The following is a 27,528-nucleotide window of genomic DNA, read 5'->3' on the forward strand; positions in this document are numbered from 1 at the left end:
CTGTATATTTTACAGATTCATTACACAGCAGTGTGTTGCACTAAAACTCTCTGTACCTAAAAAAATTCTGTTTATCTCTTGATTATACCATGCCCACTGATTTGTAATTATGATATAAACTGGTAAATGTTATGCTGAAATTTTTTGTAGACATCCAAATTTCAAAATAAAATTATATTTGGAGATCCTTAAAAAATGCATTACTAATTATTTTCTCTTAAAATGAGAAAAATACTGTGTATTAAATATGCAACCAAAGTGATAAATATGCATGTCAATGCACATCAAGCAGAGATATTATAGCCACTATATCAGTTTACTTGCTAATAAAAATAAAGTGCATGATCCATAAGTAGTTGCAGATACTTTACCAAAGTCACTGTATGTGCAAAAACAGATTTAAAACAAAAAACAAAACAAAAAAAACATAAAAACCCATCTCACTTCAGCAATATTTTTCTTATTAAGCTAGACATCCTAATAATAATTTTTTGCAATACACTTCTCAATGTACTTCATCCCTGCATTAAATTAAAAAACAGCAATTTAATCTCACATTAGTTAATTTAGACTCTGAAAAACAAGTGAGAAACTACATATAATAATGCTATAACAAAAGATCAAAACTACCTACTACAGTAACAATGGATATTTGTATTAGCACTGTTCTGTTCCAGGCGCTCAAATGTTTCTGAACAGCTGTAACCTTTTACAAGAAAGGAGTCTACTTATTACAGTCAGGGTAACATTTTAGTGCAAATAAACCGAACATACATCAAAGTCTTAAATCTACATTTGTAATAATTTCTGAAATATCAAATAGTTTAATCTCTAGCCTAAAATTTACTACAGAAAAAATGGTTGGATTTTAAATACATTTCCATGTAAAATACTTTCCATGCTTCCTAAACACAAATAAAACAGATTAGCAGTTATAGAAATAAATGCTACCTTGAAATTGATTAACAGTATCTCCAAGGTACGACAATCGTCTTTTATGAAATCGTCTTGAAGCAGAGTGTGATTTGTGAACTGCTCAAACAGCAGCAACACAACAGAAACAAACAAGCTGGTTGGAGCTGCCCTACAATACTGCAGAGACAAGCCTGAATGACAAGCATACGCAGATTGCCTTGAATTGGGCATGTTAGGGGCTGGAACTTTCAGTGTTTGCTTTCCTATAGACAGCTGAGTTTCTCTCCTACTTAACCCTTGGGGGCAAGATCTTAATGGTTACAGCTGGTATGGTGAGGGCTTGATCTCAACACAAGGTCAGGAAGCCAGGATATGAAGGTGACATGTAATTTCTAGCTTTTTCCTGCTTCTACGGGAGTATTCCACCAAATGCTGCTATTAGTTATAACTTTCTTTGATCTTTTTGATTTAGGTTAGTAGATTAAAGCCTGTTGGATGGTGTTGTTTGATGCTTAGACTTATTTTAAGTTTTAGAGATTAGCTTTCTAGCACATCGGTTTTATCACTTACGTTTATATGACCAGTTATTAAATCTGTGTATATTTCTATGTATTTTGCAGACCAAACTCTCTCTTACCTTTACATTCTAAGGGGGAAATATAAATGGATGCAAGTTGCTCCAAAAAAAGTTATTTATTTATTTATTTTTGACAGGAGAATAATTTATGGAAAACAGGATACCAAAGATAGAACTCGTTACAATATGGCTCCTTTCAAATTCACTCTGGTCCTTTCTTATCTCCTGTATCACAACTCTCAAAAAGCCCAACAAATCTGACAAACCATGCAGAACAAGTGTGTTGTTCACAGATGACATAAGAAACTACTGTACCTCACCTTTCCTAAACAAGTAAAATCTAAAAACTCAAACACCTTAAAAATCAAAAAGTAAAATTCTCACAGAAAAACTGTAGTAGACTAATAATTGAAAAATGTTGTCTCTAAAGTGAAAGCAATGTGGGTGGGGCAGATAGAGATTCTCATGCATATAAGCCATATCAGTGCTTTGCCTTGTGCTGCTTTTTAAATTTGTGAAACTTTTTTTGTTACAGGACTATAAAAAACAAGGATGATCAACCAGCTAAGTTATCAGACTTGGTACTACTATCGTTTTCAAAACTCCATAGGTCTTATTCATAACTATTTTAGCAAAACAGCAGCCAGAAGAGCTTTTGAAACCCCCGCGATGTAGCCTTGGCTCCCCATTAGGCTACAACGTAGCCAGCTAAGAAGACTTCATCATCATTAGACCCAGTCTACACCTAAAAATTCGGTCAAACTAGCTACAATGCTCAGGGCTGTGAAAAATTTCACACCCTGCGTCATGTAGTTTGGTTGACCTAACCCCAACTATTGAAGCATCTAGGTCGATGTAAGAATTCTTTCGTCAACCTAGCTACCCCCTCCCTGAAAGGTGGGTTACCCCTACATCAACAGAAAAACACGCTTTGCCATTGTAGCGTAGACATACCCTCATCATGCCTGCTTCCATTCCATCTTTGATACTTAGGCAAAGACTTCCCCATCCAGCAGGCTGAACTGCCATCAGCCCTTAAAATTCCTTAACACATTTCTTCCTCAAAGTCTTTCAACAACAAATAAATAGGCACATTCTAATGATAGGTTATCAGACCACTTTGAGATCAGAACTTCTGATCATCTTTGTCACCTAGCGTACAGTTCTGAATTATGATCTGTCCAATGCAGACAAATCTCTTTTGGAGCATGAGCTGCGTCTTCTGTAATTTGGACCATGCTTTGAATGATGACAGTGCTCAATAACTTTGTTTATTTTTACTGTTTTGTTTATTTTTTCAAACTTCTTTAAAGCACCTTTCCCAACAGTTCTAGGCACTTTTATCAATTTTTAAAATATAAGAGAAGGCATACTATTTGCTAATGTAAAATAGTAAAGACAAATTGATATCTTCCCTCATCTATTATGAATGAATGAGCTGTTGTCTCAGCACTACCAGCGAAAGCAGCACTGCAGTGCCAATTTTTCATTTTAGGAACACAAACAGAAAATTATTTTATTCAGTAGTGTTTCTTTTGGGGGAACCCCGCAAAACACTTAAAATATTGCCAGAGTACAAAGACTGCACATATAGATTGAAACACTTGTTAGAAGCTACAGCATACCTGATAACCATACAAAATTATCTTTTTAAAAAAGATGACATAAAAACCACACATCCATTCCTGACGTATGACATTTCAAACTGTACACCCTTAAAATGTTTACGCCAAGTTGGATCTGAGTACTACTAACTCTGACTCGGAAGGGTCTTTTTTCCACTGAATCAATCTAGATTGCTTACGGGGCATGCCCAATACACAAATCTCTGCTCGTGTCCTGGAGCTTCCACACCTTCTTAAGAAAAGCATGGAGTGTGCTGGGCTCCTATCTCACAGGGACTGAAGAGGTGTGAAGATAGCATGCTCTTTCAGTGAGAGTAATCACCTTCACCCAAGCACTTGAGACACTGGATATGTTGGTCCAAAAATGAACTATCTGGGGGGCAAAATCCATTTTCTACTAAATGCTAGAAAACGTACATGCCGTCCAAAATCCCCAAACTCATATTAATAACTAATAAAAATCTAAGTTAAGTAAATTAACTTTCTAAAAAACAAGAGAGACCAGTTGCTTAGACACATTCCCCTCAGCATCCACCTGGCTATAGGAGTGCTGATTTCCATGTTACACCCTTCAGGACCAGATTGTGGCAGTAAAGAAGTGAACACTGGTTTAGCAAAGGAATTTCTTATCCATAAACACAAACTCTTCAAAAACCAAAACACAAACAAAATACCCCACACAGCACAAGAGAGTTACAGATCTTAGGAAAACAACTAACTCCTGAAAGCAACACCTCCCCGTTACTATGACCTCCCCAACTGTATAAATCCTTGATTTAGTCTAAGTCCTTAGACCAGGCAGCTCTTCTATTGGTGGAAATGAAATGACCTCCTTTCATAGAGAACCACTAAGCAGCATCTAAACCGTTTCATACCGTTCTTGCCCATGCACTTCTGCTGGGGAATTTCCAGGCCTCCCACAGCTGCCAGGTAGAGTTGTTCAAAATCTATGGCCCTGCGAGTAGAAAACCCATTGTTCCACCAGACTGGAGCCATGCTGTGTTGATGGCTTTTAACTGCTCTATCCTAGCTTCCCGGACATAGTCTCTCCACTAGGGCAAGGACTACACTACAGTTTAAGTCGACATAAGTTATGTCGCTCAGTGGTGTGAATTAGCCAACCCCCTGAGCGACATAACTTATGCTGACTTAAGCGCAGATGTGGACAGTACTAATTTGACAGAAAAACGTCTCTCACCAACATAGCTACCACCGCTCGCAGGGGCTGGCGTAACTAAACCAACGGGAGAGCTCTGTAAGCCGTTGGCTTAGAGAGGCTCCACTAGAGACCGTGCTTCTGCACTGCAGGAAGCTCTCTAACGTAGCCATAGGTTAGGTGTCAAGTCCCCACTACAAAATGGATGCTCTAACTCACACTGATGACTACATTCAAAATGGAGTCAAACACAACATAACATTCACAAAACACAATGGAATGCATAATTTGACATAGATACATTCCCCAAATCGCCACAAGAAGAATGTAAGAAAGCTAATCTCAGTCACAGAAAGTTAATTCACCAGGTATTTTTGCAAAAGTTACCTAACTTATAAAATACCAACTCTGTTTGTGGTCATTAAAGATCATATACCACTTTTATAAAGTCAAGGTGTTAGCCACAATGTTCTGGCTAACAACATATTGCCAACTGCATAAAACCAGTTCTTCGGATATTTTACAGTTTCATCTGGATACAATGTTATTCTACACTTCCTGTCTTAAACTGTTGTAATTGTTGCTGTAAACTGCCATACAAATGCTGTATTTCACCTCTGGGGTGTGTCAAGTGATTCCTTTCCATACATATTTGTTAACTATCTCCCGGAGTGAAGAGAGGCTTAATATTTGTAAAGCACTTTGATATCTTAGAGGAAAAGCACTAAAAAAATCCAGAGTATGACAATCTATTAAAATGCTCCAACGCTACATACACTATTGAAAACAATGTTACTATATCTTGGCTCATGTACAATGATAGCCAAATTGTTTCCTAGGATATTAAAATGAAAGTATAATACATATTTATGGATTATGAGTAATAAGCTTTCTATATACATTAGTTTTAAACACTATATCATAAATTTGAATAAAAAACTTCCCAAGTTAGTAACTGCCTGAGTATTACTCAGCAACATCAGTGGTTGCCCGAAGGTGCAGGAAAGGGGCCTAGGCAAGCCCCCTCCCAACAGAAACAGGACCATATTTTTGCAGCCCAGGAGGCCCAAGTACATCAGCAGATCCAGCCAGTACTGCCAACTCCAAGCATTTTTAAAAACATCATGGGATCATCTTAAAAATTATATTTTTTTCAAAACCTGGGGGTTCATTTATTTGCTTTCTGACACCTGAGCCCTCAGAATACACTCAAGTCATGTTTTCAAGTTTTTCTTCTATGAATGAGGGCTAGAAACTTACTTTTAAAAAAAAGTAAAGCAGACTTTCACCAAATCACATGCTTCCAGCACCTGGAGCTTTAAGAAGAGTACCAACTTTTGCAAAAATTGCAATAATAAAATTGAGAGAGTTGGCAGCACTAAGAATCTGAGCTATTATTTGGGATTGGTGGACTGGCTGTTGGGAGAGATAAAGTATGGTAACAGGCCCCTCTCTGGAGGGGTGAAAGTAAGGTGGTACAGGGCGGTACAGCACACCGGTAAAAAGTGGCCGCCAGCACTGGCCTGTACCCAGCTGACTTTAAAGCGCTGCCGTGGCAGTGCTTTAAGGACCCTGCTTAAACTGCTGCCGTAGCAGCGCTTCAATGTCATTGCCCCGTTAGCCCCCGCCCCCCCGGACACAATGGGGGAGGGCAAAAGGAGCAGCTGCCCCGGGGCTGGCGATTTAAAAGGGCCCGGGCCCGGGGCTTGGGCCGCCACTGTTGCTACTGGGGCAGTGGCCGGAGCCCTGGGCCCTTTAAATTGCCACTGGAGCCCTGGGTGGCGTGGGCCAGGCAACATGGAAGGGCTGGCTGGGGGACACTGATCCCCAGACCTGCCCCTCCCACCCGAGACCCTGCCTCTTCCGGGGCCAGAGCTGGCCCCCCGTACTGGTAAGTCTTCGACTTTACTTTCATCCCTGCCTCTCTGGCATCTTCACACCATTGGACTACTGGAAAAATCAGACTATATGCTTCACAAGTGATCGGTTACTCTGTCCTCTTACGCTTGCAGGGATCAATCCCCTGAACTATGCAGAGAGAATCGCCTAGCAGACTAATGGGTCAGGCATTGTGGGGGATCTCCCTTCCCCCCAGGAAATAATAAAATGCTAGGTCCAAGGGACGTTGTGAATAGCCTCAATGGATGGGAGGCAGGGAAAATGTACAATAGGCAGAAAGCCTAATATCTCTTTTTCTGGTATACTGGAAGATGAGGTAAAAGTTTTAATGGAAACAGGGACTCACGGTTTGACAGGGAACTTTTAAAGTGAAAAACTAAAAATATTTTAAATGATCAAGTTCAACACATTGTTAGCCTATATAAACCACACTATGTAATTTTGGTAACCTCAGCTTTTTGTCCTATTTGTTACTCACTCTGGTCGCATCTTCTACTAGTTTGACTGAAAAAAAATCTATAGGACAGAGATCATGTGTACCTGTGCTTGTAAAGTGCCTACCACAATGAGGTCCCAACCTGACCAGAGCCTTACCAAGAGACTTGAGTAATAAAATTACTACTCCACTATAACAACCTATTAAGTACCGGTTTTTGGTCACATTAAACTGAAAAATCTCTTGGAAGTTACAAAGAATCTACAAAATTTAACTTCTTAGTCTTATTTTGGCAGTGTTTCAACACATGTAAGATAAACATACTTCAGCTGAATAACTCCATTGCTGAGCATCTCATTATGATCAGTCAAGTGCCAGTGTGCTCACGGCTGTACAAAACACAAATAAAGACTGCCCCAAAATAACTTAATATTTTCTTATAAATTAAGTTAGGTTAAAAGAATTAGAATGAAAATAATTCAGTTACAGAATTATTTGATAGTCTAGATGCTTTGTAGAGCAATGAAATCTCATCTCCAATGAGACCTACATCAACCAACTGTAAAACTGGGGATTAAAATGTATACCTGTTAAGTAAGGTGGAGTGGTCTTAAACAGAGATAAAGAAAATAATGAGATATTCATGGAAACTGCAGTTCATGTACTCCAAAAATTATGGCACTGAAGTATGGTTCCAGAAACTTGTTTAAAATATTTAAGTAAAACCCCTCTCTCTGTGTGATGTTCTTGAAAGGCAACGAATAAGGTTATAATCGGGTTTCAAATCCTGAGGAATTTAGGAGCAAGAGAGTTGGAAATGTGAATTTGAGTCTTAAAAAAACCACCTCTATGGAAAGCATTGCACCATAAGGAAGCTTAAAATTGTAATATTTGCTATAAAACATTTGTTTCTATTTCTTCAGTGTGGACTGTATTTGATAGCAATACTTCTAATGTAGCATTAACCTGTAACAAAAATTTGATCTAAAAATCTTCAGTACAAATTTTTCCAACAAATATTTTAAAATTATTTTCAATTACTTTCCTAAGAGAACTCATCGGTGTATAACACATACAAAAGCACAAATGTAGTGGTTACAGGAAGGAGGTGGTTGATAAACAGATGCTGTCCGAGGTCCCTTTGCTTCACTAACATCTTGAAAAACCCTCAGAAGTCTGGAGAGAAAGCTATCATGATTTTTAGGCCTTGGCTACACTTACCAGCTAGTTCGACGGCTGGAAATGGAAGTTCTGGGTTCGACTTATCGCGTCTAGTCTGGACGCGATAAGTCGAACCCGGAAGTGCTTGCCGTCGACTGCGGTACTCCAGCTCGGCGAGAGGAGTACCGCGGAGTCGACGGGGGAGCCTGCCTGCCGCGTGTGGACCAAGGTAAGTTCGAACTAAGGTACTTCGACTTCAGCTACGTTATTCACGTAGCTGAAGTTGCGTACCTTAGTTCGAATTAGGGGGGGTAGTGTAGACCAAGCCTTAGTTATTTACGGTGAGATTTTCAAAGCTCTTTGCATTTGCCTAACTGTGCTCCCATTGGCTTGAATGAAAGCAGAGTAAGGTCAAAAGCTAAGCACTTTTGAAAGTCCCAACCACTGGGCCACCTGAATAACTGCTATAATTTATTAATATCTCTTAGCCCTGGTCTACACTTCGGGATTAGGTCGAATTTAGCTGCGTTAGGTCTATTTTAAAATGAATGCATCTACACAACCAACCCTGTTCCGTCGACCTAAAGGGCTCTTAAAATTGACTTCTGTACTCCCCCCTCCCTGGCAAGGGGAGTAGCGCTAAAATTGACCTTTCTGGGTCGAATTTGGGTAGTGCAGATGCAATTTGACGGCATTGGCCTCTGGGAGCTATCCCAGAGTGCTCCAATGTGACCACTCTGGACAGCACTTTGAACTCCGATGCATTAGCCAGGTACACAGAAAAAGCCCCGGGAAATTTCGAATTTCATTTCCTGTTTGGTCAGTGTGGTGAGCTCAGCAGCACAGGTGACCATGCTGTACCCCCAAACCAGCTCCAGCATGGACTGAAAGGGAGACACTGGATCTGATTGCTGTATGGGGAGAAGAATCTGTGCAGGCTGAACTCCAATCAAAAAGAAGAAATGCTAATATGTATGCCAAAATCGCACAGGGCATGGTGGAGAGAGGCTACAACAGGGACACACAGCAGTGCCGCGTGAAAGTTAAGGAGCTCAGGCAAGCCTACCAAAAGACAAAGGAGGCAAATGGTCGCTCCAGGTCAGAGCCCCATACATCCCGCTTCTATGATCAGCTGCATGGCATTCTAGGGGGGACCCTACCACTACCCCATCACTGTCTGTGGACACCTGCAAGGGGAGAGTCTCATGCAACAGGGAGAAGGAGGAGGAGGAGGAGAATGAACAGCAGGCAAGCAGTGAATCCATTCTCCCCGGCAGCCAGGACCTTTTCATCACCCTGGAGCCAGTATCCTCCCAAGGCGGGATCCCCGACCCTGAAGCCGGAGAAGGTACCTCTGGTGAGTGCATATTTCTAACTACAGTACAGGGTTTAAAAGCAATTGTGTTTAATGTTTGATTTGCCCTGAAGAATTGGGATGCATTCGCGGCCAGTACATCGACTGGAAAAGTCTGTTAACGTGTCTGGGGATGGAGCGGGAATCCTCCAGGGACATCTCCATGAAGCTCTCTTGGAGGTACTCTGAAAGCCTTTGCAGAAGGTTTATGGGGAGGGCTGCCTTATTTCGTCTTCCATGGTAGGACACTTTACCATGCCAAGCCAGTAGCAAGTAGTCTGGAATCATTGCAGCACAAAGCATGGCAGTGAGTGGTCCTGGGTTTTGGTCGCATTCAAGCAACATTTGGTTTCTATCTTTCTGTGTTAGCCTCAAGAGAGTGATATCATTCATGGTCACCTGGTTGAAATAGGGGAATTTTTGTAAGGGAACAGTAAAAGGACCCCGTTCATGCTGGGCTGTTTGGCTTGGCTAAAAGGGATCATCCAGGAGAATAGCCCCATGGTGGGGGGAGGGGTGAAGGGATCATCCCAGAGAATAGCCACACGGTGAGGTGGGGGGAGGTGTGTGCTGCACATCCACCCGAAAACTGCAGCCCCTCCTTTTAAATGTGAAACCCAACCAGCATTGCTTGCTATGGGAAAGGAGGGTGCTGCAGTTTGAAACCATTCCCACATGTTATGAAGGCGTAAGAAGACAACCCTATGTACCCTTTGGCTTACCATGGCCACCTGGAAACCAAATTCTGTTGCCCAGCTGTGTGTGATGTGTCACCATACTGGCAGGTGCTCAATATAAAAGGCAAAATGCAATCTTGTACCTAAAGTACATGTGCTGTCTGCTGTGAATTGCTTGATTCACTGTGAAAGTCTCCCTTTTCTTCTCAAAAATAAATGATCTTAAATTTTACTCTCCCGTTTTATTCCCCCGCGGGTGCAAATGTTTCTATGTTCCCCCTTATCATCTCTGTCCCTAAGATTATCGCAGATTAGAAGGCAAAAAAACTGCACTCGTGATGACGTGTTTTCTGAGCTCATGCAGTCCTCCCGCACTGATAGGGAACAGCTTAATGCATGGAGGCATTCAGTGGCAGAGGCCAGGAAAGCATTAAGTGAGCGTGATGAGCAGAGGCAGGAGGCGATGCTGAGGCTAATGGGGGAGCAAACGGACATGATGAGGCGTCTGGTGGAGCTGCAGGAAAGCCAACAAGTGCACAGACCCACCCTGCATCCACTGTATAACTATCCCACGTTGATGTCGGTGAAAGGTTCCTTGTGATCCACCAGTGCTTGCAGCACCATTGAGAAGTACCCCTTGCAGTTTACGTACTGGTTGGCAAGGTGGTCCGGTGCCAAGATAGGGATATGGGTTCCGTCTATTGCCCCACCACAGTTAGGGAACCCCATTGCAACAAAGCCATACAGTATGACCTGCACATTTCCCAGAGTCACTACCCTTGATAACAGAACATCAGTGATTGCATTGGCTATTTGGATCACAGCGGTCCCCACAGTAGCTTTGCCCACTCCAAATTGATTCCCGAGTGACCCGTAGCAGTCAGGCGTTGCAAGTTTCCACAGGGCTATTGCCACTCGCTTCTCAACTGTCAGGGCAGCTCTCATCTTGGTATTCCTGCGCTTCAGGGTGGGGGAAAGCAAGTCACAAAGTTCAAGGAAAGTGGCCTTACGCATGCGAAAGTTTCGCAGCCACTGTGAATCATCCCATACCTGCAACACTCTGCAGTCCCTCCAGTCTGTGCTTGTTTGCCGGGCCCAAAATTGGTGTTCCACTGTATCAACCAGCCCCACTGCCAACATGATGTCCCAACAGCCACAGCCCGTGCTTTCAGGAATGTCTGTGTCCATGTCCTCCTCACAATCGTCCTCATGCTGGCGTCTCTTAGCCAGGTTCTGCACATACTGCAGGATAATGCATGAGGTGTTTACAATGCTCACAACAGCAGTGGTGAGCTGAGTGGGCTCCATGCTTGCCGTGCTATGGCGTCTGCATGGGTAACCCAGGGAAAAAGACGTGAAACAATTGTCTGCCGTTGCTTTCACGGCAGGAGGGGAGACTGACGACATGTACCCAAAACCACCCGCGACAATGTTTTTGCCCCATCAGGCATTGGGAGCTTAACCCAGAATTCCAATGGGCAGCGGAGACTGCAGGAACTGTGGGATAGCTACTCACAGTGCACCGCTCCATGATTTGATGCTAGCCACGGTATTGAGGACGCATTCTGATGACTTAATGCGCTTAGTGGGGACGTACACAATCGACTGTATAAAATCGATTTCTAAAGATCAACTTCTATAAAATCGACCTAATTTTGTAGCGTAAACATACCCTTATTCACTTACCAAACAACCTATGACCCTATATTTCACCTTCTCCATATTACTTCCACATCTACCACCTACACCACACAGACTTCCTCTCTCCACCTTCAACATCAAACTCAGAGCAAGTACAGTAGTTAGAAATGGATGTCTAAGCTTTCAGACCACTGAAGCAGATAGCTAGTATGAATGGTATACACTTTTAGTTGATAGCTATACTTAAATGTGCTACATTTGAAATGGTTACCACTCTTTCACTGGTAACCAAGGGATAGGCCAGACGGTAGTGAAGAAGTTCAGGGAGATAGCAACAGGGTCTGGGAGCTGGAGCAAATCATGGTTGTTAGACCATGGGTCCCTGGGCTGGAACCTGGAGTACAAGGGGAGCCTGGGTTCCCCTACCAGCCACTGGGGAAGGGTACAATCTGGGCAATAGAAAGAAAGACTTCCTGAGACAGATAGTTTAGAGGGACTTTGATACCTCAGAATGGGAAAACGATAATGACCTAGTGAAACCAGACATAGGGGGAGCACCCTGAGTTACGGAGAGGGATCAATCGAGTCCAAATAAAGAGAAGGAGAGAGACAGCGTGAGCAACTAAAGGAAGGGGCATCAGACTGGTCGAAAACTAATCCCCGGCCACATGGAGGCGTCACAACAGTGAGTAGTAAACCCAATGACTGGGTCACTTCCAGGATACTGGTCACAGGCTGGGGCATTGACCAGACCATGTGACTGACACCTTTCCAACATGGCAGCAGCTCCTCCCTCCACCTTCTCTGCTGGCTGCCTTCTCGCCCTTCTCTATGCCTAGTACGCCTATGGGAGAAGCATTACAGATACCCTTTGTCATGGCAATGTCTTCTGAAGGAAGAAAGATACTCACAAAAAGGGGGCTGAAGGACTTTGCTGGTACTGGATGCTAAGAGAAGACCTAAGGGTCTTTGTGGGAGCTCTGCACACTTCTATAGCCTTTCAGGTTTACTACGCAGCCAGAGAGGAGTTCAGGTGCTTTGGGAATGTTGTGGGAAGGAGACAAGATGGGTAAGATAATATTTTTTTATTGGACCAACTTCTGTTGGTCCAATAAAAGAGACAAGCTTTTGAGCTTACACAGAGCTCTTCTTCGGGGCAAGGAAGGGGCTAATGGGCTTTACAGGACACTGTAGGAATCCTGTCAGGATATTACAAGAGGCTGAAGGACTGGGGAGAAATAAGAGACTGGTGGATTACAGGGGAGAGATAAGAGTAAAAAAGTTAATCAGAGGTTAAAATGGCCAAGATAGACTGTTGTTCCATATGAGATATTTAAAATACTTGCACAGTATTGTCTATCTTTACTTTTTTTTTTTTTTTAAATAATTCCTATCATTCTACTAGAGTTTACTCATGGTATTTTTCTTGGGTAAAATATGCTTATTGCAACTTCAATGCCAATATAAAATACAGAGTAAGCAAAGCGTTCCCTCTAATTTTTCCCCACGCATGTACAGAATGAATTGTGTTATGTGCATCACTATGAGGTGATGTGTGACAAAATTCATGTGGCGGGGATGGGGCCGAGGGGTTCGGAGTGTGGGAGGGGGCTCAGGGCTGGGGCAGAGAATTGGAGTACAGGGGGGTGAGGGCTCTGGCTGGGGGTGTGGGCTTTGGGGTGGGGCCAGGGGTGAGGGCTCCAGCTGGGGGTGTGGGTTCCAGGCTGGGGCCAGAAATAAGGGGTTCAGGGTATGGGAGGCAGCTCCGGGCTGGGGTTAAGGGGGGGTGAGAGCTCCGGCTGGAGATGTGGGCTCTGGGATGGGGCCGGGGACAAGGGGTTTGGAGTGCAGGCTGCCCTGGGTCTACGGTGGGGAGAGAGGACTCCCCCCAGCTCTCTCCCCCCTCAGCAGCACCTGGTTTGGGGGGGAGAGGCGCCTCTCACCACCATGGCAGCTCCGGGGCGGGCTGGGTTGGGGCCAGGGCTGGGGCACCTCTCCCGCGGCAGGTCCGGGGCAGCCGCGCAGCTTAGAGGGAACTTAGGCTGTGAATCCAATCAAGATCCACATATATTAGTTATCTGTTAAATGGAAAAGGTGCCAGATTCAAAAAGCAAAGGCATTCCATTTCTGTTGGGTGGGGAATGATGGATTGTTCATTTTCACAGACATGTTATATGCCACAAAGTACTCTTGGCTGCTTATCCAATTCCTTTGGGTCAAGAACAGAGTAGAAACTGAGGGTGTCTGAAAAAAATAAACCAGGAGAGGGTAATGGTACTAGGGATGTTTGGTATGACAAGAAGCAGGTCAATGATCTTTTTATGTATCCTTTCATTTCAATTGTTCATGGTATAAAATAGGTAGATCAAGCAGATCCAAGCCCTTTATTTCAAAAGGGGCATTGCAGTCACAAACATGGTTTCAAAGGCGCCACAAAGGCTGCTGCTAAGTACACTCTACTCCTGTACAATCACCTGAGATGAAATGCTAGCCCCACTGAAATTAATGGGTGGGTTTTGCCACGAACTTCAATGGGATCAGGATTTCACTCCTGGTCTTAGGCAGAAAAGTCCAAGGTTTTGGTGGATTCAGGCTCCATTTAGGCTTTATCCATTGCATATACTATGTAGTGGACTAAAACTTTAAGCACAGCATGGTGTTAAACTGTATAAATAAGCAAACAATATACTAAAACACGAAGTGGAGTGGTTTGGTGCTTTATCCAGGATGTGATTAGATGAGGCCACAATACATGGACGGGACTGAAAGAAAAGGCTGGAGTGGTGGGAATGGTAGGTCCCTTAGCCACCAATCCTGCAAACACTTATACAAAGGTAATTTTACTCAGGTGAATAGTTACACATGTTTCCAGTATTTAAACCTTAGAAGTTAAACTATAGATAAAGTTTTGACTTGCTTCAACTGCTTAGTACACCTCTACCTCGATATAACGCTGTCCTCGGGAGCCAAAAAAATCTTACCGCGTTATAGGTGAAACCGCGTTATATCGAACTTGCTTTGATCCACCAGAGTGCGCAGCCCTGCCCCCCCGGAGCACTGCTTTACCACGTTATATCCGAATTCATGTTATATTGGGTCACCTTATATTGGGGTAGAGGTGTATTTACTGTGTTTTATGTCCATTTAATTTTCCTCATATCAGGATGCAACAATCCCGATGGCAAGGATCCCTTTAGTCCACGTCCCACTAAGGAAGGTGTGCTTACCCAACCATCTCTCATCATTTAAGCTACCACTTATGTGGCAGCTGTACAAAGGGACTATTCAAAGCCTGACAGAAGACTGTATCATCCCATGGCAAGGGGGTAAGAATAATTACAAGTAAAGCATGTACCTTTGTACTATCTCTACTTTTAGAAGCTGGGGGGAAGTTTTTACAATTTGTATTTAATTAAATTATTTCCTTGTATATTGGAGGAAACACTGATGGAGCAGTAGCCACTTATTTTTTCACTTTTTTAATATAAATATAAATAAAAGCACAAACTGAGTAACTCAAGCTGCCTTATCCTAAGGGATTGGAACGGGAGAAGGAAAACAAAACTACAAAGGTACTGAAGAATGTACATATGTACTTCTGTGTAAATAAATGTGTGTTTTTGTCATATTTGTGGATTAGTGGAAAGAGTTAAGAGGTATGGTGGGAGAAAAGGGAATGGATGGAAAGGATCCAACATATTTAAAATGGTTGCTACTTTATACTGGCATTCATCTAAATATCCTTTCTTTTCAGCAAAGTTTATACAAATACAGGTCTAACAAGACCGCCAGATACATATGTAAATCACTTCCAATATACGGAATCATCATATCCCTAGGAATTAAGTACTGAGACTTTCAGCTTTAGGCTGCCAGTTTGAAATCTCCCCAGTTTAGTGATGACCAAAGATTACTGCTATCTGATAGATCCTCAGTTTATGTGATGTAAATTGGTTGTCCCAATCCAGTTCCCACTCAATAGGCCTTTATCACAAAATTTTCCACAACAGGCACCCTAAAGAAATTGAGCTTGGGGAGAATGAATGAAGTGTAGAGAATGCCCTACCACGTAAACCCCAAGAAGCAGTCCTTCCAGCTCCAGGCGGAAATGCATTGTGGAGAGGGGAGTAGGAAGGGAAAACGTTAGGGGTCGATACTACCCATGCTGTAACTTGGTCGATGGATAAACAGATGCTTTCAGGCTCTAAATCTAGAACATTTTGGAAGCAGGAAATCCACCAAACACTAAGACTCTATTAAACAGAACTAGACACCTTTGACGATTTCTTTATTTAAACACAGTGAAAAGGAAATATTTGAAGTTGCATCATCTTAAGTGATACTGAAGGCTAAGTAGTGCAGACTGAAGGTGTCTAGTTCAGAGAGTGTTGTAACAAAATAAGAGTTGAACTTCTTAGGGCAAGACAGTGTTACTCGTCTATGCAGTGCCCAGTACAATGCGGTCCCAATGCTGACTGGAGTAGACACTCAAATCATTATGGGCATGGCTACACTTGCAAATGTAGAGCACTCTGAGTTAAACCAGCCTTCATAGAGCGCAGTAGGAAAAGCGCTGCAATCTGACAGCTGCAAGCACACTGGCGTGGCCACATTAGCAGCTCTTGTAATGGCCACAGAGAGCAGTTCATTGTGGTAGCTATCCCAGCATGCAAGTGGCTGCAACGTGCTTTTCAAATGAGAGGAGTGGGGTGGAGTGGAGTGTGACAGGGAGTGTGTTGTGTGTATGTGGGGGGAGAGAATGGGTTTTTGGGGGACTGAGAGCATGTCAGCATGCTGTCTTGTAAGTTCAGACAGCAGCAAACCCCCTCTGTGTCCCCCTTCCCCTCCGCCTTGCTCCCTCTCTCACATACAGCATTCCACAGTAATGGTTGCTTTGTCTCGGAGCAGATAAGCATGCCGGCTGTCAGAAACGGAGCTTTCAAAGGGTGTATGGGCATGCCTGCAGTGATTCCAAAACAATGACAAGAGTGGCCACTTGACTTAAGAGGATTATGGGAAGTTTCCGGAGGCTGATCAGAGTGCAGTAATGCAACACCTCGTTCACACTGATGCCTGTGCGTTTCAGCCAATGCACACCAAGTGTTAATCATCTTGCTGAGGTGGAGTACCAGGAGCGCTCTATGTGCCTTGCCAGTGTGGACGGGTAGTGAGCTAGGGCGCCTGGGGCTGCTTTAATATGCTCTAACTCGCACGTGTAGCCAAGCCCTTAGGTTCTGCAAACAAATACAGTAGGGTAAAAATAGTGGTTACTTATTTATTAAATATTTTAAGCCATTCCAAGTATGACAATCATGTTTTCCTAGTCTTTATATAAAATGGCAACAAGCCACTCTCTCCAGCAGGGATTCTCGGACTTTGGTATTTGAGAAGAACTTGGCTGTACCATACATCCCATTTGAGAAGAACTGTGCCTATAGCTTGCATCTTACCACATAGGTATTGGCAGGGGAGATACTACGATCATGAAAGTGGTTTTCCCAGGCTCATCCATTCCACTGCGGGTGTGATGACCCCTGCGATTTCCCCAAATGCGGGAAACTCGACTGCATAATTTGTGGTAGTGGGGGACTGCGTTCATGCTTTCCCCTGGCACTTGGTCAAAGACAGAGAAATAAACACATAGGTATTGTATCCTACTGCTTAATTTGTTACGCACTGCCTACTTATAGATAAGTAGAAAAATTACAATATCAGTTAACTTCAATGTAGATCAAATGGAGAGGAATGTTTTACTGACAATGTCCTTCAATTAATATTGACATTAATTGGAAGTAGCCCTACATTGCTCCACAAAAACCACAGAGTCCTAGCTCCCACAGAATTATGCACCACTAACAAACTAACACTTTCCCCCTCACCCCCATACATGGGCTTGGGAGCCAATAGTCACAGTTTTAAAATAAAAAAAATCCAAGCAATTTATTAAGCAGAAAGTATCACAAGCAGCAAATTCAGATTTAATATATTCTTGTGCGAATAATGTGGACTATGCAAAAATGCCTTCATAAATAAGGCAAAGCATGTAGGTTAAGACACAAGGTGTTAATATCTTACGTCATTTTCAAGTGATGATATGAGCGCATCTTGTTCAAAGCAAAGCCTATTTGAAGAGGAAAATTGATTGGTTTCATTAGCTACCTGCTAGTAATGGTACCTAATTTTTCAGAGCAAAGTTTAATAGTTCTGTTATTAACCAAAATGCATTGCATGATTCTGTAAACAGAGAACAAGTTACATTGAAGTGCAGCTGTAAAAACATTTACGCACACTTACATACTCTTATGCACATTCTTTTACCACAAATGTATGTTTTCCACTATGAACTATAAGTAATATGAATCTTACTTAAATATATGCACACACAGAATATCAAACTAGGGTGTTTTATAAATTACCATGGAGGGAAAGCTATAAGGGAGTGCTTTATCTGTACATGCAAAAAACAAATGATGCAAATAGCGATAGGTAGTAAGCCATCCTTTGTACAACATTAATATTCTAACCACTTAATAGGATTCTACAGCAAATATCACGTATATTTCTGACTTGTGCAATTAATCATGCAGACAACATGAAAGTGTGCTTTCTCCTAGCATTTGGAAAAATTTAGGCAACAGTAGTACACGCACACAAAAAAATGCAACTGCCACTATACCAAGTTAATGTAACCACAGGAATTTTTTGTCCAAATTCATGTTCCTATTTCAGATAATAAAAATGCCTACGTTGTTTATGTGTATTAATTCAGGTATCAAGCATACTGATTTTTAAAAGGTACAGAACATTTGTTGTCTTTAAGCATCAAAAGCACTAAACTTAGAATCAGAATTTACTATGACCACAAAAATATTAATAATACAGATAATACATACCCTGTGGAGTTCAAAATTATTCTTTTTTGTTATTCTCCTTCATGGATGAGGCAGAAAGTTGGAAGTGTTCAATTAAGAGCAAATTAGGCAACATTTGTAGCTCTCAAACATTTCTTCTACCGAATGAAGAGTTCAGACTTCATCCTGGGAGGTTACTACTTAGTCAAAAAAAACCTGCTAGGCCAAGCACTCTAATCACTTGTTTTTTCAAGGGATTTCCAAAAAGCAATGTCCAAATCTTCAAAGAATGCACAAGCTGCTCCTCCCACCCCGCATTTTGTTCAGCAGCAACAGTTTATCCACACCTTTCTTGATTAGGGAAATGAAATAAGCACCATCCTACTTTTCTTCTTCACAAAAAAGCTCCAAGTGGTTTGAGTAAACGGACACTGCTACAGCACATACAGAAGGTTTTATTTGATTTTAGCTTTGCTGACACACTAATGAAGGCCCAAGCAGACAAGGCAAGAGAAAATGTTATTTGAGCACAAATTTAATGTTTATTCACTAGACTGCTTGCCTTTGAGAGGGTTGCCCAAACATAGCTCTTGCAATGCAGAGTCAATCTTTTCTAGTTGTCTCTTAGCAAACATATGGGAGCCTGGGAATTTCTCATGCATTCAGATAAATCAAGAACCAGACCTTTCAGACCACTAACATTTAGTACCTTTAGAAGGAGATGTCAGATTTCTCTGGGACTCTCTGACTTTACATTGTTTAGATTACACCAAAGCCACCACTTTTCAAAATCAAAACAAAATTATTTCATATATAATAAAATGGGGACTTCATTTCAAAGGCAGTTCTCTAAAACAAATCTGAGACAAACATGTTTTTACATTTACTACTGTAGGTCTCAAACCTTATAACAGACAAACCTAAACTATTAAATATATGCATCGTATCTGGCTCTTAAAATGTACTGCAGCTTCTCTATTTGTCTGCATGATTTTTCAAATGCCAAATCTATCCTTTTTGTATCACGCTTCTTACACATATTCAAAAGTCACGCCTTAAAAAACTTGGTCCAATGTTTTCAGCAAAGCAGCCGCGCTCATCAATTACCTGAAGCCAAACCATGTTAGGTTATATCCTTGTTGGATCTCCTGAACGATGCCTGACTAGTCACTACTTTGATAGGAGTCTCAAAACTCCTAGGAAAAAAACACTGGTGCTGCAGGAAGTTTTATTGCAATATAGCCAAACACTTAACACTCCAGCCAAATTATTTTAAAAATCATACCCACTTTTTTGCTTGGGAACAGTTCAACATACTCCACATATTATCCTGAAAGTTAGGTCTTTCCAGCATGGCCACTTGTCCACATTTTAAGGCTTGCCAAACCTGAAGTATATCTGAGATTTGGGCTTGGTATGTTCAATGGGACATCTGGCTAAGAAAAAAAGTTCAGAATCAGGCTGAATTCTGACGATTTTGGCTATAATTTTTCAGTTAAAAACAGATCTCTGCTTGTACAATTACTAGGTAGACAAACAAGGCTACCTGTTTTGAGCTATACTTATTTGTATGAGCTAGATCTATTTTTAGGTGACAGTTAATTTAATATTACATTTCCATTTACCACTGGAGAAATTTCTTTTAAAATAGATAAGATGTAACAACTCAATTCTCTTAATACTTCCCAAAAAAGAATTAAACCATCTGAAAGGGATCTATACCTCAAACAGTTTAACTACAGAAAAAGAACTGTACTTAAGATAAAACTTTCTTTAAATACCCTTCTCTTCCTGCACTCCCTCCCTCCCCTCCGCCCCCTACTCCACCTCCTGGCAGGCCCTGGGAACCCTGAAAGCACCAAAACTGTTGTAGTTCCCCTGTGTAAGAAGAGAGGATTTAGGAAGGCTGAACAGGGGTTTTATAACACCCTGCACATCAGAGAGTACAGTCCTGTGGGGGATCATTTTACTCCAGCACAGAAAGGAGCTTGGGCATGAACCAGTGGATCCACCGAATACAGATTCAGTGACAAAATACCATTCGCACCCTGGACAAAACACAAGGTGAGAAGTACACAGCAGCTTCAGAGACTATTGTAGCCCTAAGGGCTTGGCTACACTTGCAAGTTAGAGTGCATTAAACCAGCCCCGTGGGCCCTAACTCACGACCCATCCACACTGGCAAGGCACTTAGAGCACTCTGACTCCGTGGGTAGAGCGCTCCTGAAATGCCTGGGTGTCAGCGTGAACCAGGTGTTGTATTACTGCACTCTGATCGGCCTCCGGAAACTTCCCTTAATCCCCTTAAGTCAAGTGGCCGCTCTTGTCATTGTTTTGGAATCGCTGCAGGAACGTGGATATCAAAGCAAACCATTACTGTGGAATGGTGTGTGTGAGAGAGAGAGAGAGAGAGAGGCGGGGGACGAGGGATCTGCTGCTATCTAAACTTACAAGACAGCATGCTGACATGCTCTCTCCCCCCCACATACACACTCCCTGTCACACTCCACCCCCCACTTGCATGCTGGGATAGCTACCACAATGTACTGCTCTCTGTGGCCACTGCAAGTGCCGCATATGTGGCCACGCCAGTGCGCTTGCAGCTGTCAGCGTGGACAGACTGCAGCGCTTTCTCTACTGTGCTCTACGAAGGCTGGTTTAACTCAAAACACTCTACATTTGCAATTGTATCCATGTCCTAAGACAAGTATCAGATGGGTAGCCATGTTAGTCTGGATCTGTAAAAAGCAATAAAGAGTCCTGTGGCACCTTATAGACTAACATACGTATTGGAGCATAAGCTTTCGTGGGTAAATACCCACTTCATTCGACGCATAATTTGTCCCCCACACTTTAAAATCCAACAGTTTCACCAAGTACAAACATCTCTTGGGTCTTCTGTTAAAACTTGTAAGCTACTGTCTGTAGAAACCATTGATTATATCTGTCCTGTGAAAGATACTTTATCACTATGTAAAACTTACAAACAAGTTAATTGACTTTGTTCTTAAAGTAATTAATACAATGTAAACAAACGCTATAAGCCGTTAAGTGACTTTCACTTCATTGTAACAGCAAGGGCTCCTAGGAACAGACCCCCACCCTCTGTGATTAAAGGGCCAGCAGTCTCAAATTAATTAGCACACACCCCAAAAGTGGTGGAGACAGTAAATTAAAACACGGTTAAGATATGGAATGTATGTTGATGAATGCTTGATGTACATGAATGGTTAGGGAGGTGCCAGCCTAGAAAGGGAGTATCCATTGGCCGAAGAATGTGTCAAGTAGGACCACCAGACAACACCCCCCTACCCCTCCGGAGGGTAAACTGGGATCCACACCATCACCTGGAAGGATGAGAAACACAAACTTTGGACAGTGTGGAGCCACCAGGAATGTGCCACTTTGGACAGGAATGTGCCATCTGCTGATTGAGTCAGCAACAGCAGGATGAAACTGCTCCCATAGAGTAACATAGGAATTAATTCCTATAAGAATGGACTCTAAAGATTGAGGACTTTGAGTCTCTGGTTCTGCTGCCAGCCTCCAGGAGCATCAGGTGCACCTGACACAGACTCGGCTCCATCCTCATGACCAAGATACCTGGCCAGTAACTTGGCATGAGCAACTTCTAGGCTGGTAACTATAACACCTATACAGAACTTGAATGAGAGAGAGAGAGAGAGAGAGAGAGAGAGAGAGAGAGAGAGTGTGTGTGTGTGTGCGCGTGTAAGGAATAAGTAGTGATAGGAATAGGTAGTCAAACAACGTTGTTTACTTTTATCTTTTGCTTTATCATTATATTTACAATAAATGTGGCATCTTTGCCTTATCCCTCTTAATAAGATCCTGCTGGTTTTTATTCTACTAGTACCGGTATAACCGTAGTACCAACTTTCCTCCCCACTTCAGTGACTTGCCTGACCTGAACAGTGACAGAAAATAGTTCAGACTTGGCCTCTTCACTTCATACTAACAAGGAGCGCAGCCATGATGATGCCTTTGATGTAGATACCTGGCAATGACAGGCCCCCTGATGTTAATCCTTTTGGACAGTGGATGATTTTTGTGCTTAGGCTTAATCACCAAATTAAGACTGTGGCTACAAAAGGATTCTGCAGTAGCAGAAAAAGGCCTGACCTCAAAACCTCACAGTTTCTTTCTGTGGTAGGTCTAGACCAGTGGCTCTCAGACTTTCCAGACTCCTGTACCCCTTTCAGTACCCTGTGGTACCCCTCCTCCGCCTCTCCCCCCCAGCCCAGGTGCTGCTGTGGAGAGATAGACCTGGGGAGAGTCCTCTCTCCCCACCGTAGCCCCAGAACACCCTCCTGCACCCCCAAACCCTGCATCCCCAGCCCCACCCCAGAGCCTGCACCCCCAGCCAAAGCCATCCCCCCCACCCTAACACTATGCTCCATCCCTGAGCCCCTCATTCTGGCCCCACCCTACCCACAGCTGGAGCCCTCACATCCCTGCACCCCAATCCTCTGCCCCAGCCCTGAGCTCCCTCCCACACTCCAAACCCCTCGACCCCACCCCCACCATATGATTTTTGTTATATGTACCAATCTGGAGGTGATGTGTACATCACCTCCATAACATCACCTCCATATTGGTGCACATCATAAAATTCATTCCGCAAATGGGTGGGAAAAATTAGAAGGAACACTGCTAAGAGACACTTTCCAGCAAATCTATTAGTGAGTTTCCACTCTCACCGAGGTGACGATTTCCATTGCACTGTATTTCTTTGCTCTCATGCCACAGTCACTATCCAGCTAGAATCTTTTCCATGGTTGCTCCAAACTGTGGTGGGAAAAGTCAGTCAGTCCACTGCCCCCAAATATCCTGTATTTTTATAGACACCTGTTAAGATAAGTACAGTAATTGATAAAGGAATATAAAAAAATTAAGTGAATATAAAGACCTTTTCACAAGACAGGCTATAATCCAGCAGTAACACACAACAGGGTGTGTTACTGGCTCATGAGTGCATTCCAGTGTGCATTGTGGGGCCTTTAATTTTTACTTGGAAAAAACTAGAGATGGGGGAAGGAAGAAGGCACTTGCTAAATTCTGTTTTTCAGAACAATGATACAAGTGTCACATGCCATACTTTCAGCAAAACCAGAAAAGAAGTTTTATAGGTGTGGCTCTGTGTACCAAAACCATTTCACACAGCACTGCTTGTCTACCAACAGCCATCTCTCTCCACTCTCCAAAACATGGCACCATCTCCCTCACTCTTTCCTTCTTCTGCTTTTCTTTCCCCTATCCCTGATCAGTTATTTCCATTCCGCCTTACTTTCCCTAGTGCCCTTGGATCATACCACTGAGTCAGACTGGCAGTTCAAAAGGTTTATTTCATGCTGTGGACAGATTTTCTAGAAGCAGCAGTTTCTTGCATTGTCTTTCAAAATGAGGGAGGAGAAACCCCTGTATCCGTCCTCATAGGCAAGCTCAGTATACAGTAAATCTAGCAGAATAAACACTATTTATCATTTCATAATATTTAGAATCAGGAGACAGTTCGAACAAATCACTAAAATATTTCCGTATGCATGCTGATTCCACAAACCCATAACACCGTCCCATTCACCCGTCGCCTTTTTATCATTACAGTGAGCTTCACTGCACTTGTATTCGCTACAACGCTGAAATGTCAGCCACCATACAGCTCATTTATGAGATATATGTCAAGTTCTCCATGTTTAGGCTAGAATAGTCACAAAGCAATCTAAGATCATGGCTACGCTACCCCTTATGTCTGCAAAACATATGTCGCTCAGGGGTGTGAAAACCACACCCCTGTGCGACATATATTTTGCTGGCATAAGCACTTATGGGCACGGCGCTATGTTGGCGGGAGAGACACTCTCCCACAGACAAAGCTACCTCTGCTCATTTAGATGGTTTTATTACATCAACCGGAGAGCTCTCTCCCGTCAGCACAGAGGGACTACACAAGCAATCTTACATTGGTACAGCTTTGCCGCTGTAAGCTTGCTAGCGTAGACATGGCCTAAACTGGTAAGAAGGAGGACAAACAGAAAATAGGAATTTTGCTGTGCTTTAAATTAGTGGTTCTCAAACGTATTTGATCGCACCCCTCTTCTTTGTGTCTGTAGTAGTTTACACCCTCCCTCCTGCCACACAAGCACACATACCAATAAAAAAAATCAACATGCAACTCTCACTAAATATTAAAAACAGTAAGGCACTGAATTCAAACAGAGCCATTTAAATACATAGTAAGTGAGATATGCTTACTGGCATCACACTGTTGTTACTAGTGTGATGGGTGCGCCTGTTTTCTAGAGTGGAGCAATTCCACAAATTCCACGAATGAGCGAATGATCCATTGTAATAAGAGTAAAAGAAGAACTGTGATTGTGGTCAATGCTTACAATTAAATGTGCACACCGCGTCACAGCAAACGGATTAACGTACAGATGGCAACGCCTTTTTGTAATACTATGCAAGCTTAACAGAAACCCATAATGCACAGCGCCAGCTAGAGTCAAATGCATAGTGCCATTTGAGGACCTGATATGTCTGGAGGAATCAGCTCTGCTCCAAAATGTCTTAATCTATAAGGTGCCACAGGACTCTGTCGCTTTTTACAGCTTTGCTGGTTATTCATTGTGGTGGGGAAAATGTGTGCATTCTCCCCCCCCCCGCCCCAAAGCATCTCACGCCCTTCACCCCTCCAGTTTGAGAACCTCTGCTTTAAATGAAGAACAGGAGTACTTGTGGCACCTCAGAGCTTTCGTGGGCTAGATCCCACTTCTTCGGATGCATAAATTTGTTAGTCTCTAAGGTGCCACAAGTACTCCTGTTCTTTTTGCGGATACAGACTAACACGGCTGCTATTCTGAAACCTGCTTTAAATGACTATATCAGTGACAAACTAACTTTTAAAGGAGGCATTAAATGGGTGTCCACTGTTTTACAAATGTGACCATCAGGAAAATATGTTAGTCAGATCTTTCAAAATGTGGGGTGGTAGATTACAGCTAAGGGGGTGTGGTCAGAGGGTTTTTCCTCCAATACTGAAGCTAGTTCTCTTGGGGTATTTGTTTCAGAGTAGCAGCCGTGTTAGTCTGTATCTGCAAAAAGAACAGGAGTACTTGTGGCACCTTAGAGTCTAACAAATTTATTAGAGCATAAGTTTTCGTGGACTACAACCCACTTCTTGGGATGCATATTTGTGTGGCTTGTTCCATGATGTGATCTACTTCCCCGGTGAAGTGTCCTTGTTTGGCAAAGGTGATTTTAAGTGTGATGAGGTATGTATCCCAGCCTTTCTCCTTAGACTATATTCTATGGTATCTGAGTGCCTGACTGTAGATAACAGATTTCTTGGTGTGTTTGGAGTAATTACTGGATCTGTGAGGGTAAGTGTGGTGATCTGTGGGCTTCCCGTATCTAGTTGTCTGTATGGTCACATTGTTGAAACGGACTGTGGTATCCAGGAAGTTGATGCTGGTGTGGGAGAGTTCTAGAGAGAGTTTGATGGATGGGTAGTGGTTATTGAAGTTGTGGTGGAAATTATGAGGGAGTTTAGGTTGTCTGTCCAGAGGAGGAAAATAATATCCATGCATCTCAGGTATATCATTGGTTTTGTAGTGTATTTGTCCAGAAATTCTTCCTTGAGGTGGACTATGACGAGCTTGGCATATTGCGGAGCCATCTCAGTACCCATGTCTCAGTTCCCACGGTTTAGACAAAACTATTGTTGAACGTAAAACTGTTATGGTTGAGGATGAAATGGATGAGTTTGGTGATACGTTTCTGGTGAATTTATGAGCATTGTCCATTGTCTTGTAGATATTTGATGCAGGCATTGATGCCATCATTTTGAGGAATGTTAGTGTATGGGGAAGTGACATCCATGGTGGCAAGGATGGTGTTCTGAGGGAGGTGATTAATGTTGGGGTCGTTCTGAAGGAGGTCAGTTGTGCCCTGGAGGAAGCTGGTTCTTTGTACAGTGAGTGATTTGAGGATGGTTTCTGAGTCCTGATATTCCTTCAGTAAGAGTTCCATGGAGAGACATGAATGGTCTCTCTGGGTTCCCTTGTTTATATATCTTGGGAAGCATATAGAACATCTCTGGGATGGGTTCATGGAAGATGAGGTTGTAGACTCTCTCTTGGAGCTGTTTGGGAAAGGATCTGAGGATATTCTTAAATTCCTGGGTGAACTGTGGTGTGGGATCTTTGAGTTCTTTATAGTAGGTGGTGTCAGAATTGTAATCATCACAGTTGAGAACTACGATGGGACTCCCCTTTATCTGCTGATTTGACCACTATCTGGTGGTTGGATTTCAGAGACCGTATAGCTGTTCTTGCGGCAGTGGAGAGATTGTGGTGGATGTGATTAAGCATTTCACAGTCAATTTTTCCTCCTGAAGCAATGTAATGTAATGATCAAGTGTGTGATTTTGCCTAGTGTGGGGTGTCTAGTCAGAAGATTCTTTTTTCGTACGATTATTGGTGGGGAGGTGTCATCATTGTTGTGAAAGAATTCTTCTAGTTCTCCACATTTTAGTATGGTATCAGGTTCCGAGGTGGGGCAGAAGTTCGGTCTTTTGGAAAGAACACATAACTCAGCACCAGTGATGGGTAGTTTCGATAAATTGATGATGTTGGGGTGTCTGGGAGTGGGTCTTGGAGCCATGGTTTGTCCCTGAGGTAGTGTTCTGTGGGTTGTGGAGTTTGTTCCACTTTTTGTTTTTGTGCTGGATAACTGTCATCGGGTTTTTTTTATAGTAGTTTGGGTTTCATGTATGATTTCCAGGTAGGTTTCCTGATTATTTTTTTCTTTCCAGTGAGCTCAAGAATATGTGATGATTTTTTGTCTGGGGTGGTCCCTTCCAATAATATGCCAGATATTTTCACCCTCTGGACAGACAACTTAAACTCCCTCATAGATTTCCACCACGACTTCAACCCCCACCACCCATCCATCAAACTCTCTCCAGAACACCCCCGTATCAGCATCAACTTCATGGACACCACAATTAGCTTCAACAATGGAACCCTACAAACAACTGCATACCCATGAAGAAACCCATGAATCATCACACTTACCTTCACAGATCCAGAAACCACCCCAACAAACCAAGACATTTGTTATCTTCAGCTAGACACCAAAGAACATGCTCCAAGGAGACAGTCCGGGGTAGACACCTCACTATACTTAAAATCGCCTTTACCAAACAATAACATTCCATC

General features: G+C 42.7%; 1 protein-coding gene and 1 non-coding gene across 10 annotated transcripts in view; one reads left to right on the top strand and one right to left on the bottom strand.

The window, feature by feature from the left end:
• The window catches only part of LOC128833970 (protein dispatched homolog 1-like), a 160,603-nt gene that overhangs the window by 66,390 nt on the left and 66,685 nt on the right, over window positions 1-27,528 (bottom strand). Inside the window, exon 1 of one of the 9 annotated variants that reach the window (XM_054022307.1) lies at window positions 18,335-18,726. The exons of 7 other annotated variants lie outside the window; for them this stretch is intronic. The gene's annotated coding sequence lies outside the window, so the exon portion shown is untranslated. Of the gene's footprint in view, window positions 1-951; window positions 1,093-18,334; window positions 18,727-27,528 lie in introns of those variants that run through there. One more of the 9 variants, XM_054022303.1, reaches the window with a different exon arrangement.
• LOC128835195 (U1 spliceosomal RNA) lies at window positions 16,895-17,051 on the top strand. Its single transcript, XR_008444612.1, has one exon. It is a non-coding gene; the product is annotated as a U1 spliceosomal RNA (small nuclear RNA).

This window comes from Malaclemys terrapin, chromosome 3 (assembly GCF_027887155.1).
Source record: "Malaclemys terrapin pileata isolate rMalTer1 chromosome 3, rMalTer1.hap1, whole genome shotgun sequence".
Taxonomy (NCBI): Eukaryota; Metazoa; Chordata; order Testudines; family Emydidae; genus Malaclemys; species Malaclemys terrapin.